This window comes from Cololabis saira, unplaced genomic scaffold (genome assembly GCF_033807715.1).
Source record: "Cololabis saira isolate AMF1-May2022 unplaced genomic scaffold, fColSai1.1 scf030, whole genome shotgun sequence".
Taxonomy (NCBI): Eukaryota; Metazoa; Chordata; class Actinopteri; order Beloniformes; family Belonidae; genus Cololabis; species Cololabis saira.
Window position 1 is genome coordinate 117,501 of NW_026906194.1, and position 12,500 is coordinate 130,000.

Here is a 12,500-nt window from a genome sequence, read left to right on the forward strand (position 1 = left end):
AATTATCATTTTGATAATATGATTTGATAAATAGTCAACTTTATTAATTATTAATAATTATTAATAATATTCATTAATAGCCTTGAATAACTAATCAGCCAAGCTACCCGAGTCGCACAACATAAATGGAGCCCCCGTGCGAGGCTCTCGATAATAACAATATTTGTGACCAAGTTTGTATGAAATAATCGAACATTGATTGTCATCAGAAGAAAAATATTTTTATTTTTCTTCCCCTCATTATCTGATTCCTACGGTTATTTTAAAACCTCCCTGTTCTAATGGCAACCTCGCTTCACCAAGGGTTGGTTGCTTTGTTAAGTTCTTTAATTTTATTAATTTGAACTTTTATTTTATATCACACGATTATTAATCTTGTGATTGATTTCCTCTGCAACCTTACTTCACTGAAGCTAATGCTACTGCTTCACTGAAGGTAATGGTTGGGTTTGCTTTAAGTTCTGTTAATTTTATTAACCTGAACTTTTTCTATCACTCAATTTTATTAATCTGTTTGAGTAATTTTCTTTTGCAACCAGGTTTCATGGAAACTAATGGTTGGCTCGCTGTAAGTTCCTGATTTTATTAATCTGAACTTTTATTGGTGGATCACTATTTTATTAATCTCTGATTAATTCCCTTTTGCAACCATACTTAACTGAAGGTAATGGTTGACTTCAAGTTCTTTAATCCTATTAATTGAACTTTTGTTGATTACCCCATGTGAGTTATTAATCTTCTCAGATTAATCTCTACCGTGTTTTATTAAGTTGAATCTTTAATTTAAAGTTATTTAAAGATTCCTCCCTTTTAATTCACTTTATTAATTCCTTTCAGTTGGTTCTTGCTTCTAAGGTTATAACCAATACCCCAGTCTCTCAGGGTTTGTTATCGGTTTAATTTCTTCTAATCTGGGTGATAACGTGAGCTGACTTCGTTAATAAGTGTAATCTCTTGCCAGAATCCCAAGCGAAGCGCTGGGGCCTGGACCGTGAGCTGAGGTGTGGTTATTAATGGCAGAGAGCTCATCGCAGTGGACGGAGAACCAGCAGAGGTGACCAGGCTGATGGAGATGCACCGACAGGCAAGTCTGTTCTTAGGCTGGACCCAAAAGGTGGCGAGCCCGGTCATCTCATCCCCCTGAGCCCCCTGGTCAGACGCCACCGTGAGTAAGCCAAAAATTAATTACCCGAAAGGAGCTGCGGCCCTTCCCAGTTTTCACTGTTACTGACGCTGAAGAAGCAGCTCAGCGTTTTCTTAAAGTAAACCAGAGATTAACAGCCAAGGCGCAGACGCCGTACCTCAGAGCGAGGGGGGTCCCACGTTTGACCTTTTTAGCAAAAGAACACTGAACAGCTGCATTACCTTGTATGCAGCGGCCCCCTCACAATTTTTCTGACCCAGAAGTGGAAGTCCGCTCCACACCTGGAAAGGGGGGTAGGATACCTTGGGGCGTTAAAGAAAATTCACGCCTACACACAATTTCCAGGCTTCCACAGCCGACATAAGTTAATTTGTGTGTTTTTGTCGCCTAGCAATTAATCAAAGAGTGGTTAGATTGTTGGTTTTTGATTTTAGGTACAGTGTACATACTGAAACCTAACTAACCCCTCCTTTTATCTTTCATCTACCGCACTTTAAGAGTGATATCACTGTGTTAGGTAAATGAATGATGTTATTGCTTTGAATATGTTTTTCTTTTCATATTTTTGTGCATTGCTCGCCTAGTGGACTAACCAGGCCAGCTCACGCCCCAAACCAGAGTTTATGACCACATGGACTGTTGCACCGTTGTTAGATTCGACAACCAGACCCTGCATTCCGGTCGTCGATTCGAAGGGGGGATGTTGTGCCCGCCCATATGCCCATCTGAACTCTGAATTTATAAATGATTATGTATTCATGATTGGGTGAACATTTTCAGAACAGTAAAGGCCGAAAGCTATAGTCAGTTTTATGAACCCTGCTGCCAACTTCTGGTCATCTCGGCCCGGCCCGAGATAGCAAGTTTATGACCCCAAGAGGGGGGGTCAAAACAGATCAAAGCAAGCAAGGAAAGTTTCTGCCAGGGAAACAGACTCCCTGGGGATTTACGACCCCCGCTGCATGGCAGATCAAAGCAGGACAGCAAAACCCAGTAAACCAGGCCTCGGTTTGCTGCCCCCTCGGGTGCTGCCCCTTTGAACAGAAGAAAACTCTGAAAACCCTGGTCAACCCCCCCAAGCCTGAAACCGGCTTGAATGTGCCTCCTAAAATGGCAGCTGCGCCATGAACTACAATCCCAGCATGCCTTGTGGGACGGGGCGGCGCCTACAAGCGGCGCGCATCCAATCACAAACAAGGCACCGATGACGTCACCGCAGCGCGCGTAGGATCAAAACCCCTGCCGCTGCTCCCTTTCTTTCTCTTCTCAACTTCATCTCATCGGCGCTGGATCTTTGGCTCCAGGCCAAAGGATCCCATCTCCTCTCTCTCCCCCCGGGCTGGGGGGAGGCAGGAGGCCCGCACCGGACCGGGCCCTGCGGGGTCCGGCCGTTGAAGCCGCGGTCCCCCGGGAGGCTCCGATTTCTCACTAAACTCTGTTCCTCTTTAAGTTTCTGCAGATCCGAGCTTCCGACGCCCACGCCCTCCCGGCAACCAGATCGGGACACAGCTGCGATTGAGTGCTCAGACTGAACCCCCCCTCCCCGCTCCGAGCCCCTGTCTGCGAACCGCACAGGGGATCGGGGACGGACGGCCGGCGTCTCGCCCGGCGTGAGCTCTCCCGGGGCCCGGACGGCCGCGCGTCGGCGACCGGCGCAGAGAGGGAAGCACGGCAGGAGAGACCGGTCCCCCGCCGCGCCTAGGAATGCGTGTGAGCCTCCGTTTTGGTCCGGAACCACGGCCCGGCACGAGGCGGCCCCGCCGCTGTCTAATCCGTTTCAGGGGAAGGGACGGGACGCGATAGCCTGACTGCGAAACCCCAGCAGGACCGCGAACCCAGTCGACGAAACCCGCAGGCACCCGATTCCGGATCCCAGAGGAGACGTGAGCCCGCGTAGCAGTGATCAGTAGGATTTAAGAGTGTTCAGAACTGTGTGTGAGATTGTGTGACCTGGGTTATCAGTAACTTAAGAGTGTTACAGAGCTAAATCTGTGTTCAGTGCTGAGATTACATCATCATTGTTATCATTATCATGTTTGATTATTTGGTAGTCGTTGTTTTCTGCCGTAGGCACGTTTTAAATGCTGCGTTCGCCATCCGGTCCGATTGCACGTGGCCCAGAGGGCGCGTCCATCTTTAAAAGACCACAGGAGCCCCGTTTGAACTGTAGATGTTCTTTATCATCTTTATTATTATTACATTTGATTGTTTTTTTTATTCCATGCATTTAACGTTTATGTTTCATTTTATTGATTGTTGTTTTTCTTGTTAGTTAATGGTTTTATAATAATGTCGTGTGCCATCAGATTTATTCTGGTATTTATTTACATCCCTTTTGATACCCGTATGTAAATAAATTCTGATTGATTCTTAATGAGTGGTTGTGTTATTTCATGCAAGATTTGGTCACAGGTTGATTTGTTTAAGCAGAGCCCAGTGTTCGGATATCACGCCTTCACTGTTATTCTGTAAGATTTGCTGTTCTGCAGGATAATTCAAAAATCATACGAGACTGATTTTCTGCTGTTTTAGTTATCGAATTCCATCGGAGTAAGGCCCGGTGGTGGTGCCCCGAGAATTATAATTTTGATAATATGATTTGATAAATAGTCAACTTTATTAATAATATTCATTAATAGCCTTGATCAGCCAAGCTACCCGAGTCGCACAACACAGTACTGGATATGATTAATAACTGCAAATTAGGCAGTCGTCTTGCACATTCAAACATTACTCGTTGTTGGCAGGATTCCAACCTGCGCGGGGAATCCCCAATGGATTTCTAGTACATCGCCTTAACCACTCGGCCACAACAACCTGTCAGCTGTGTGTGTGTGTGTGTGTGTGTGTGTGTGTGTGTGTGTGTGTGTGTGTGTGTGTGTGTGTGTGTGTGTGTGTGTGTGTGTGTGTGTGTGTGTGTGTGTGTGTGTGTGTGTGTGTGTGTTTGAATCTTCAGAAATAGACAATTTAGAGTCTTTATTTTAAAATGGTTGGTTTTACTTTATTTTAAAATGGTTGGTTTTACTTTATTAGGTTGAGACATATTTTCATCCTCATTTTGATTAAATGCATTTTCATCAACAGTCAGTGCAGTATGTTCATAGATCATACATCCACTTTCTTGTTTCCAAAAAGCTCTGGATAGATTTCAGTTAATCTCTCACATCTCATGTATGAGAGGATCTCTTAAGTAGCAGAGGATGGTTTCGATCCATCGACCTCTGGGTTATGGGCCCAGCACGCTTCCGCTGCGCCACTCTGCTGTATAACCAGGATGTGACTCCGCCGCACAGTGGGGGGGAGGGGGGTAGGGGACTTAAAAGCGGGTCCCCTGGTTCGGACGGTGAGCCGGGTCTCTGGGTGGCTCCAGGTGAGCCGGGTTGTTGAGGTTGTTGAGTTGTTGTTGGGGTCTGGTGGTGGAAGCTCCTGAGGTGTGGTGGTGATGCTGCTGGGGTCTGGTGGTGCAGCTAGTGGGGTCTGGTGGTGGAAGCTCCTGGGGTCTGGTGATGGAAGCTCCTGGGGTCAGGTGATGGAAGCTCCTTGGGTCTGGTGATGGAAATTCCTGGGGTCTGGTGGTGGAAGCTCCTGGGGTCTGGTGGTGATGCTGCTGGGGTCTGGTGGTGATGCTGCTGGGGTCTGGTGGTGGAGCTAGTGGTGTCTGGTGGTGGAAGCTCCTGAGGTGTGGTGGTGATGCTGCTGTCGTCTGGTGGTGGAGCTAGTGGTGTCTGGTGGTGGAAGCTCCTGGGGTCAAAGTCCAGAGTGCTAACCATTACACCATGGAACCCTGTTCAGCTTTTATTGTGTTTTTATTGTGGTCCTGAAACCACAACATGAGTAAAAAACAATATGCGCTTGAGCATCTGACAGAGTGCTGTCCATGGTGCTAGGAGCGTCTGGGTGTTTATGGTACCAGGGCCCTGGTCCTCCAGGCCCAAGGGCTGGCTCTTTCACTCCAGTGGCCGGTCGGTGGGGGGCTTAAAAGCGTGTCCCCGGGTTCGGACGGTGAGCCGGGTCTTTGGGTGGCTCCAGGTGAGCCGGGTTTTTGAGGTTGTTGAGTTGTTGTTAGGGTTTGGTGGTGGAAGCTCCTGAGGTGTGGTGGGGATGCTGCTGGGGTCTGGTGGTGCAGCTAGAGGGGTCTGGTGGTGGAAGCTCCTGGGGTCTGGTGATGGAAGCTCCTGGGGTGTGGTGGTGGAAGCTCCTGGGTTCTGGTGGTGATGCTGCTGGGGTCTGGTGCTGATGCTGGTGGGGTCTGGTGGTGGAAGCTCCTGGGGTCTGGTGGTGGAAGCTCCTGAGGTCTGGTGGTGGAAGCTCCTGGGGTCTGGTGGTGGAAGCTCCTGGGGTCTGGTGGTGGAAGCTCCTGGGGTCTGGTGGTGGAAGCTCCTGGGGTCTGGTGCTGATGCTGCTGGGGTCTGGTGGTGGAGCTAGTAGGGTCTGGTGTTGGAAGCTCCTGGGGTCTGGTGGTGGAGCTAGTAGGGTCTGGTGGTGGATGGGGTCTGGTGGTGATGCTGCTGGGGTCTGGTGGTGGAGCTAGTGGGGTCTTGTGGTGGATGGGGTCTGGTGGTAATGCTGCTGGGGTCTGGTGGTGGAGCTAGTAGGGTCTGGTGGTGGATGGGGTCTGGTGGTAATGCTGCTGGGGTCTGGTGGTGGAGCTAGTGGGGTCTGGTGGTGATGCTGCTGGGGTCTGGTGGAAGCTCCTGGGGTCTGGTGGTGGAAGCTCCTGAGGTCTGGTGGTGGAAGCTCCTGGGGTCTGGTGGTGGAAGCTCCTGGGGTCTGGTGGTGGAAGCTCCTGGGGTCTGGTGGTGGAAGCTCCTGGGGTCTGGTGGTGATGCTGCTGGGGTCTGGTGGAAGCTCCTGGGGTCTGGTGGTGGAAGCTCCTGAGGTCTGGTGGTGGAAGCTCCTGGGGTCTGGTGGTGGAAGCTCCTGGGGTCTGGTGGTGATGCTGCTGGGGTATGGTGGTGGAGCTAGTGGGGTCTGGTGTTGGAAGCTCCTGGGGTCTGGTGGTGGAGCTAGTGGGGTCTGGTGTTAATGCTGCTGGGGTTTGGTGGTGGAGCTAGTGACTTACATGTTTTGAAAAAGGCGGGCATGACGAAAAGATCCTGTAAAAAATCTCTGTAATATGTTTCTTTTTTTCCTGTAAAGTTGGACATTTGAAAGATTAGGTAAATGGGGAATGACTGGCTTTTAATCAGTTGTGGAACTGCAACGAAATTCATTTCTGCATAAGACCCAATGCGAGAAAGAGATGGTCGACCTTCCTGTGCCGAGCACCAAGAAGAGGATTAGAGGGGTTTTACAAGTCCAAATAATATTATTGCAGTAATACATGTTTCCCCCCAGTTTCGAACAGGGGACCTTTCGCGTGTTAGGCAAACGTGATAACCACTACACTACAGAAACTTGCATGCTTTGAAAATGGCGGGCGTAACGAAAAAAAAATCCTATCTTCAAATCATTCATGTTAGAAATAAATGTGTGATTTCATATAAGTTGTCCTGGTGCGGTAAAATTAAAAATCATCCATCGGTATTACCATGCTGGGTAGAAAATACAAAATGTACCACAAGGGAAGCCAACTGATTACTTTTGAAAGACAGTACTGGATATGATTAATAACTGCAAATTAGGCTGTTGTCTTGCACATTCAAACATTACTCGTTGTTGGCAGGATTCGAACCTGCGCGGGGAATCCCCAATGGATTTCAATTCAATTCAATTCAATTCAATTTTATTTATATAGCGTCTAATACAACAGAGTTGTCTCTAGACGCTTTACAGAGACCCATACCCAGAACATGACCCCCGAGCAGTTATTACATAAACAATGGCAGGTAAAAACTCCCCTAGTGGGAGAAAAACCTTAAGCCAAACAGTGGCAAGGAAAAACTCCCCTTTAGGAGGGAAGAAACCTTGAGCAGGACCAGGCTCATCAGGGGGGACCCTCCTGCCGAGGGCCAGACTGGTGGGTCAGGGACGGCAACAGCACAGCAGGCAGGTGGAAGCAGCAACGGGATGACCGGGGGTGGGGACCGCAGGCCAGCACACAGCTCCCGAAGCTCCGGCCCAATCAGCAAGTCCCAGGTTGGGGTGCAGGGTCAGGAAAAGACTTGTGCTCCGTAATGCAAGCTACAAGCCACCCACGGCCACCTGCAGGACAAAAGAGAGAAAAGGGAGGAGAAGGGGGGGCCAGCAACGGGATGACCAGGGGTGGGGACCGCAGGCCAGCACGCAGCTCCCGAAGCTCCGGCCCAATCATCAAGTCCCAGGTTGGGGTGCAGGGTCGGGGAAAGGTTGAGAAGGGGCAGGGCCAGGGAGAGGAGTCTTGAGGGACGAACATTCTCCCCCGCCCAAAAGGGGCCGTTACCCTGCCCCCCTCACTCCCACACTGCAGGTTCCGGTGTCCGGCAAAGGATGCTGCAACATGGACAAAAGAGAGAAAAGGGAGGAGAAGGGGGGGCCAGCACAAGAAACCACAGGAGCGACTCTGACACACTAAAAGTTTACACTACCTAGAGATTTACCAACACCAGCTAGAGGTTTACTAAACACTAACTATAGGCTTTACTAAACAGAAATGTTTTAAGTTTAGTTTTAAAGGTGGAGGTGGTGTCAGCCCCCTTAACCCAGATTGGAAGTTGGTTCCATAGTAGTGGCGCCTGATAGCAGAACGCCCGCCCTCCAAATCTACATTTAGATACTCTAGGAACTACGAGTAAACCTGCACTCTGAGAACGGAGAGCTCTGACAGGAACATAAGGCACTATCAGGTCTTGCAAATAATGCGGAGCTAAGCCGTTTTGGGCTTTATACGCAAGTAATAAAATTTTAAATTGGATTCTGAATTTTACGGGTAACCAATGGAGCGACGCTAACACTGGAGAGACGTGGTCTCTCCTGCTAATTCCTGTCAGTACTCGTGCTGCTGCATTTTGGATCAGCTGGAGCCTATTCAGCAAATTACTTGGACATCCTGCTAACAACACATTACAGTAATCTAGTCTAGAAGATACAAACGCATGAACTAGTTTTTCTGCATCACTCTGTGAGAGGATTTTCCTAATCTTTGCAATATTACGGAGATGGAAAAAGGCTATTTTACAAACCTGATTGACATATGGTTTAAACGACAAATCCTGATCGAAAATAACACCAAGATTTCTCACAGTTGCACTGGAAGCCATCGCAACACCATCTAATCCCTTCCTAAGATGCTCTGGACCAAGAATGATAACCTCTGTTTTATCTGAATTTAGAAGCAGGAAATTTCTGGACATCCAGTCCTTGATGTCCCTAAGACATGCCTGAAGTTTAACTAACGGTTCTGTTTCATCCGGCTTCATAGACAAATAGAGCTGCGTATCATCAGCATAACAATGAAATTGTATGCCGTGATTCTGGATTATACTTCCCAACGGCTGCATGTATAAACTGAACAAGATTGGCCCTAGCACTGAACCCTGCGGAACACCATAACAGACCCTTGACTGTTCTGAAGAAACCTCATGTACATGAACAAACTGGAACCTGTCAGATAGGTATGATTTAAACCAACATAGAGCTGTCCCTTTAATCCCAACAACATGCTCTAACCTGTGCAGTAAAATGCCATGATCTATAGTGTCAAAAGCAGCACTGAGGTCCAGTAGAACCAGTATGGACACTAATCCCTTATCTGAGGCCATAAGGAGGTCATTCGTGACTCGAACAAGTGCTGTCTCTGTGCTATGATGCATTCTGAACCCTGACTGAAAGACTTCAAACAGATCATTTCTATACAAATAGTCACATAACTGGCTTGAAACTGCCTTTTCCAGAATTTTAGACACAAATGGAAGGTTGGAAATTGGTCTATAATTAGCTAAGGTGTCTGGGTCAAGAGAAGGTTTTTTAAGTAAAGGTTTAATTACTGCGACTTTGAAAACCTGTGGTACATATCCTAAACTTAGGGATAAGTTAATTTGGTCCAGTATTGTCGTACCAATAAGAGAAAAAATATGTTTGAATAGTCGAGTCGGGATGGGGTCTAACATACATGTGGTTGACTTAGCTCTATTAACGAGTGAAGTCAGCTCAGGGAGGTCTATAGGATCAAAACAGTCTAGAGACAAGTCAGAGCCTAGGGAAGTCGCTAAAGCTGAAGAAACACCTACAACCGGCTGGTTGATTTCTTCTCTAATTCTCGCGATTTTACTGTTAAAGAAACTCATAAAGTCCTCACTACTGAGAGCTGCAGGAATGCACGGCTCAACAGAGTTGTGACTCTTTGTCAGCCTGGCTACAGTGCTGAACAGAAAACGTGGGTTACTTTTGTTATCCTCTATCAACGTTGAATAATAAGCTGTTCTGGCTTTGCGAATGGCTTTTTTATATACTATTAGAATATCTTTCCATTCACGATGAGAGTCTACAGACCTACAAGAGTACCACTTCCTTTCCATTTTACGCACGTTTTGTTTCAACATGCGGATATCTGAATTATACCAGGGAGTTAAGCTCCTGTGGCTAGAAACCCTCCTTTTCAAAGGAGCAACTTCATCTAAAGCTGAATGCAACAAATCAGCAGTGTTACTAGCAAGGAAATCAACATCTGCAGAGGTAGAACCCAGGTCACTGGCCTCGACTACATCACTATTTCGCACTGTCGTAAGATAAGCAATGGCCTCCCTAAATTTAACAATAACTTCATCAGACAAACATCTGCTAAAATAATACCTCCTATTTTGCACTTCAACATCAACAAAATTAAATTCAAACGTTATTAAGTAATGGTCGGATAAAAGGGAGTTTACAGGTGACACCAACAGACCATCAGTTTCAACACCGTAGGTGAGAACGAGATCGAGAGTATGATTAAAACAGTGCGTCGGTTTATCCACTTTTTGTGAGATACCCATTGATTCTAGAAGAGAATCGAAGGCTAATTTAAGATTATCGCTTTCAACATCCATATGAATGTTAAAATCACCCACTATGATGAATTTATCTGTGCTGATCAATAATCCAGAAAGGAAATCTGAAAATTCAGACAAAAACTCCAGATACGCACCAGCAGGGGGCCGGTACACTACCACTAACACAACTGGCTTCTCTGATTTCCGGCTCGGAAATTTCAGACCAAGCATGAGGCTTTCAAATGTATTATAGTTGCACTTAGGTTCAATTTTTGTTTCGAGACCGGAGTTATAAATTGCTGCGACTCCTCCGCCTCGGCCCGTGCTTCTAGGAATGTGATGATTAAAGTAGCCGGGCGGAGTTGATTCATTCAAACTAACATACTCTTCCTCCTGTAACCATGTTTCTGTTAAGCAGAAAATATCACTCCTGCTCTCTGTAATTATATCATTTACTAACAGAGACTTAGAGCTTAATGATCGTATATTTAGTAGTCCGCATCTAATTTTTAGGTCTGTAATTGGTACCAAATGTACATTGGTTTTAATTTTTACAAGGTTATCTTGGTTAACGCCTCTATAACGCTGCACCTGGTGAACTTTTGGAGGGCGGGGAACTGCAACCACTTCTATTTTGCTAGGCACCTCTAACTGACTAAGCCTCGCCTCCAGCCCTGTTAAACTACAGCTCTGCATCCTGGCCTGGACCCTGCATTGTCAGGGGGAGTGTCTAATAACATTGGCCAGATTTCTAGACATAAGAGCTGCACCATCCCGGGTGGGATGAATGCCGTCCCTTCTAATCAGACCGGGCTTTCCCCAGAATGTCTCCCAGTTGTCAATAAAGTCCACGTCGTTTTCTGAACACCACTGAGACAGCCAGCGGCGGAGCGAGAGCATGCGACTAAACATGTCATCGCTGGTCAGATTGGGGAGGGGGCCAGAAAAACCTACAGAGTCCGACATGGTCTTGGCGAAGTTACACACCGAGACAATATTCATTCTGGTTACTTCCGACTGGCGAAGACGGGAGTCATTAGCTCCGACATTGATGATAACTTTACCATATTTACGATTACCCTTTGCCAGTAGCTTCAAATTTGCTTCTATGTCGCCCGCTCTGGCCCCCGGGATACACCTAACTATGGTCTCTGGAGTCGGCTTCACATGTCTCACAATAGAGTCTCCAATCACCAGGGTCTGTTTCTCAACAGATGTGTCGCTGAGTGGGGAAAAACGGTTAGACACATGAAGCGGGTGGTGTTCCGTGAGCCCTTTAAGACTACCCTTCCTCCGAACCGTCACCCAGCTGCCCTGCCTGGCCGGCTGCTCGGGAGCTGCAGGGGAGCGGTTACGCTCAGCTGCTACGGGCCGGTCCGCCGCTAGCTTAGCCTGGTTAGCTGAGGAGGCTCTCGGACTATGGTTTAGTTGGCCAAACTGGACCTCTAACTGACTGAGCCTCGCCTCCAGCCCTGCAAATAAGCTACACTTTAAGCACTTACCGTCTTCACTAAAGGAGGCAGAGGAATAACTAAACATTTCACACACTGAGCAGGAAAGAGGTGAAGCGGTGGGAGCCGGAGCGGCCATGCTAAGATGCTAACGGAGGCTAACGGACAGAAAATGTATCGGTGATTGGTGACAGTGAAAGTTACGGAAGAGAAAATGAGCGAGTGTTGAAATAAAGACAGTAATGTACCAGATATAGTGCTATTTTACCAGAAAACAGTCTAAGTTTTAGATAAAAAGTCGGGAGAGATCTGAGCCTGCAAACGCCGTGAGACGGCAGCAGCACAGACCGCAACACCAGGAAGTGACGCGATGCGTGACGCAATACGTTACCCAATCAGCAAGCCCAGTTTCATTTCTAGTCCATCGCCTTAACCACTCGGCCACAACAACCTGTCAGCTGTGTGTATGTGTGTGTGTGTGTGTGTGTGTGTGTGTGTGAATCTTCAGAAATAGACAATTTAGAGTCTTTATTTTAAAATGGTTGGTTTTACTTTATTTTAAAATGGTTGGTTTTACTTTATTAGGTTGAGACATATTTTCATCCTCATTTTGATTAAATGCATTTTCATCAACAGTCAGTGCAGTATGTTCATAGATCATACATCCACTTTCTTGTTTCCAAAAAGCTCTGGATAGATTTCAGTTAATCTCTCACATCTCATGTATGAGAGGATCTCTTAAGTAGCAGAGGATGGTTTCGATCCATCGACCTCTGGGTTATGGGCCCAGCACGCTTCCGCTGCGCCACTCTGCTGTATAACCAGGATGTGACTCCGCCACACAGTGGGGGGGAGGGGGGTAGGGGACTTAAAAGCGGGTCCCCTGGTTCGGACGGTGAGCCGGGTCTCTGGGTGGCTCCAGGTGAGCCGGGTTGTTGAGGTTGTTGAGTTGTTGTTGGGGTCTGGTGGTGGAAGCTCCTGAGGTGTGGTGGTGATGCTGCTGGGGTCTGGTGGTGC

General features: G+C 47.5%; 2 non-coding genes across 2 annotated transcripts; both read right to left on the reverse strand.

The window, feature by feature from the left end:
- Positions 1 to 4,335: 4,335 nt before the first annotated feature.
- trnam-cau (transfer RNA methionine (anticodon CAU)) lies at positions 4,336 to 4,407 on the reverse strand. The gene has a single exon. It is a non-coding gene; the product is annotated as a tRNA-Met (tRNA).
- A 7,819-nt stretch (positions 4,408 to 12,226) lies between these two features.
- trnam-cau (transfer RNA methionine (anticodon CAU)) lies at positions 12,227 to 12,298 on the reverse strand. Its single transcript has one exon. It is a non-coding gene; the product is annotated as a tRNA-Met (tRNA).
- Between the last annotated feature and the right edge of the window lie 202 nt (positions 12,299 to 12,500).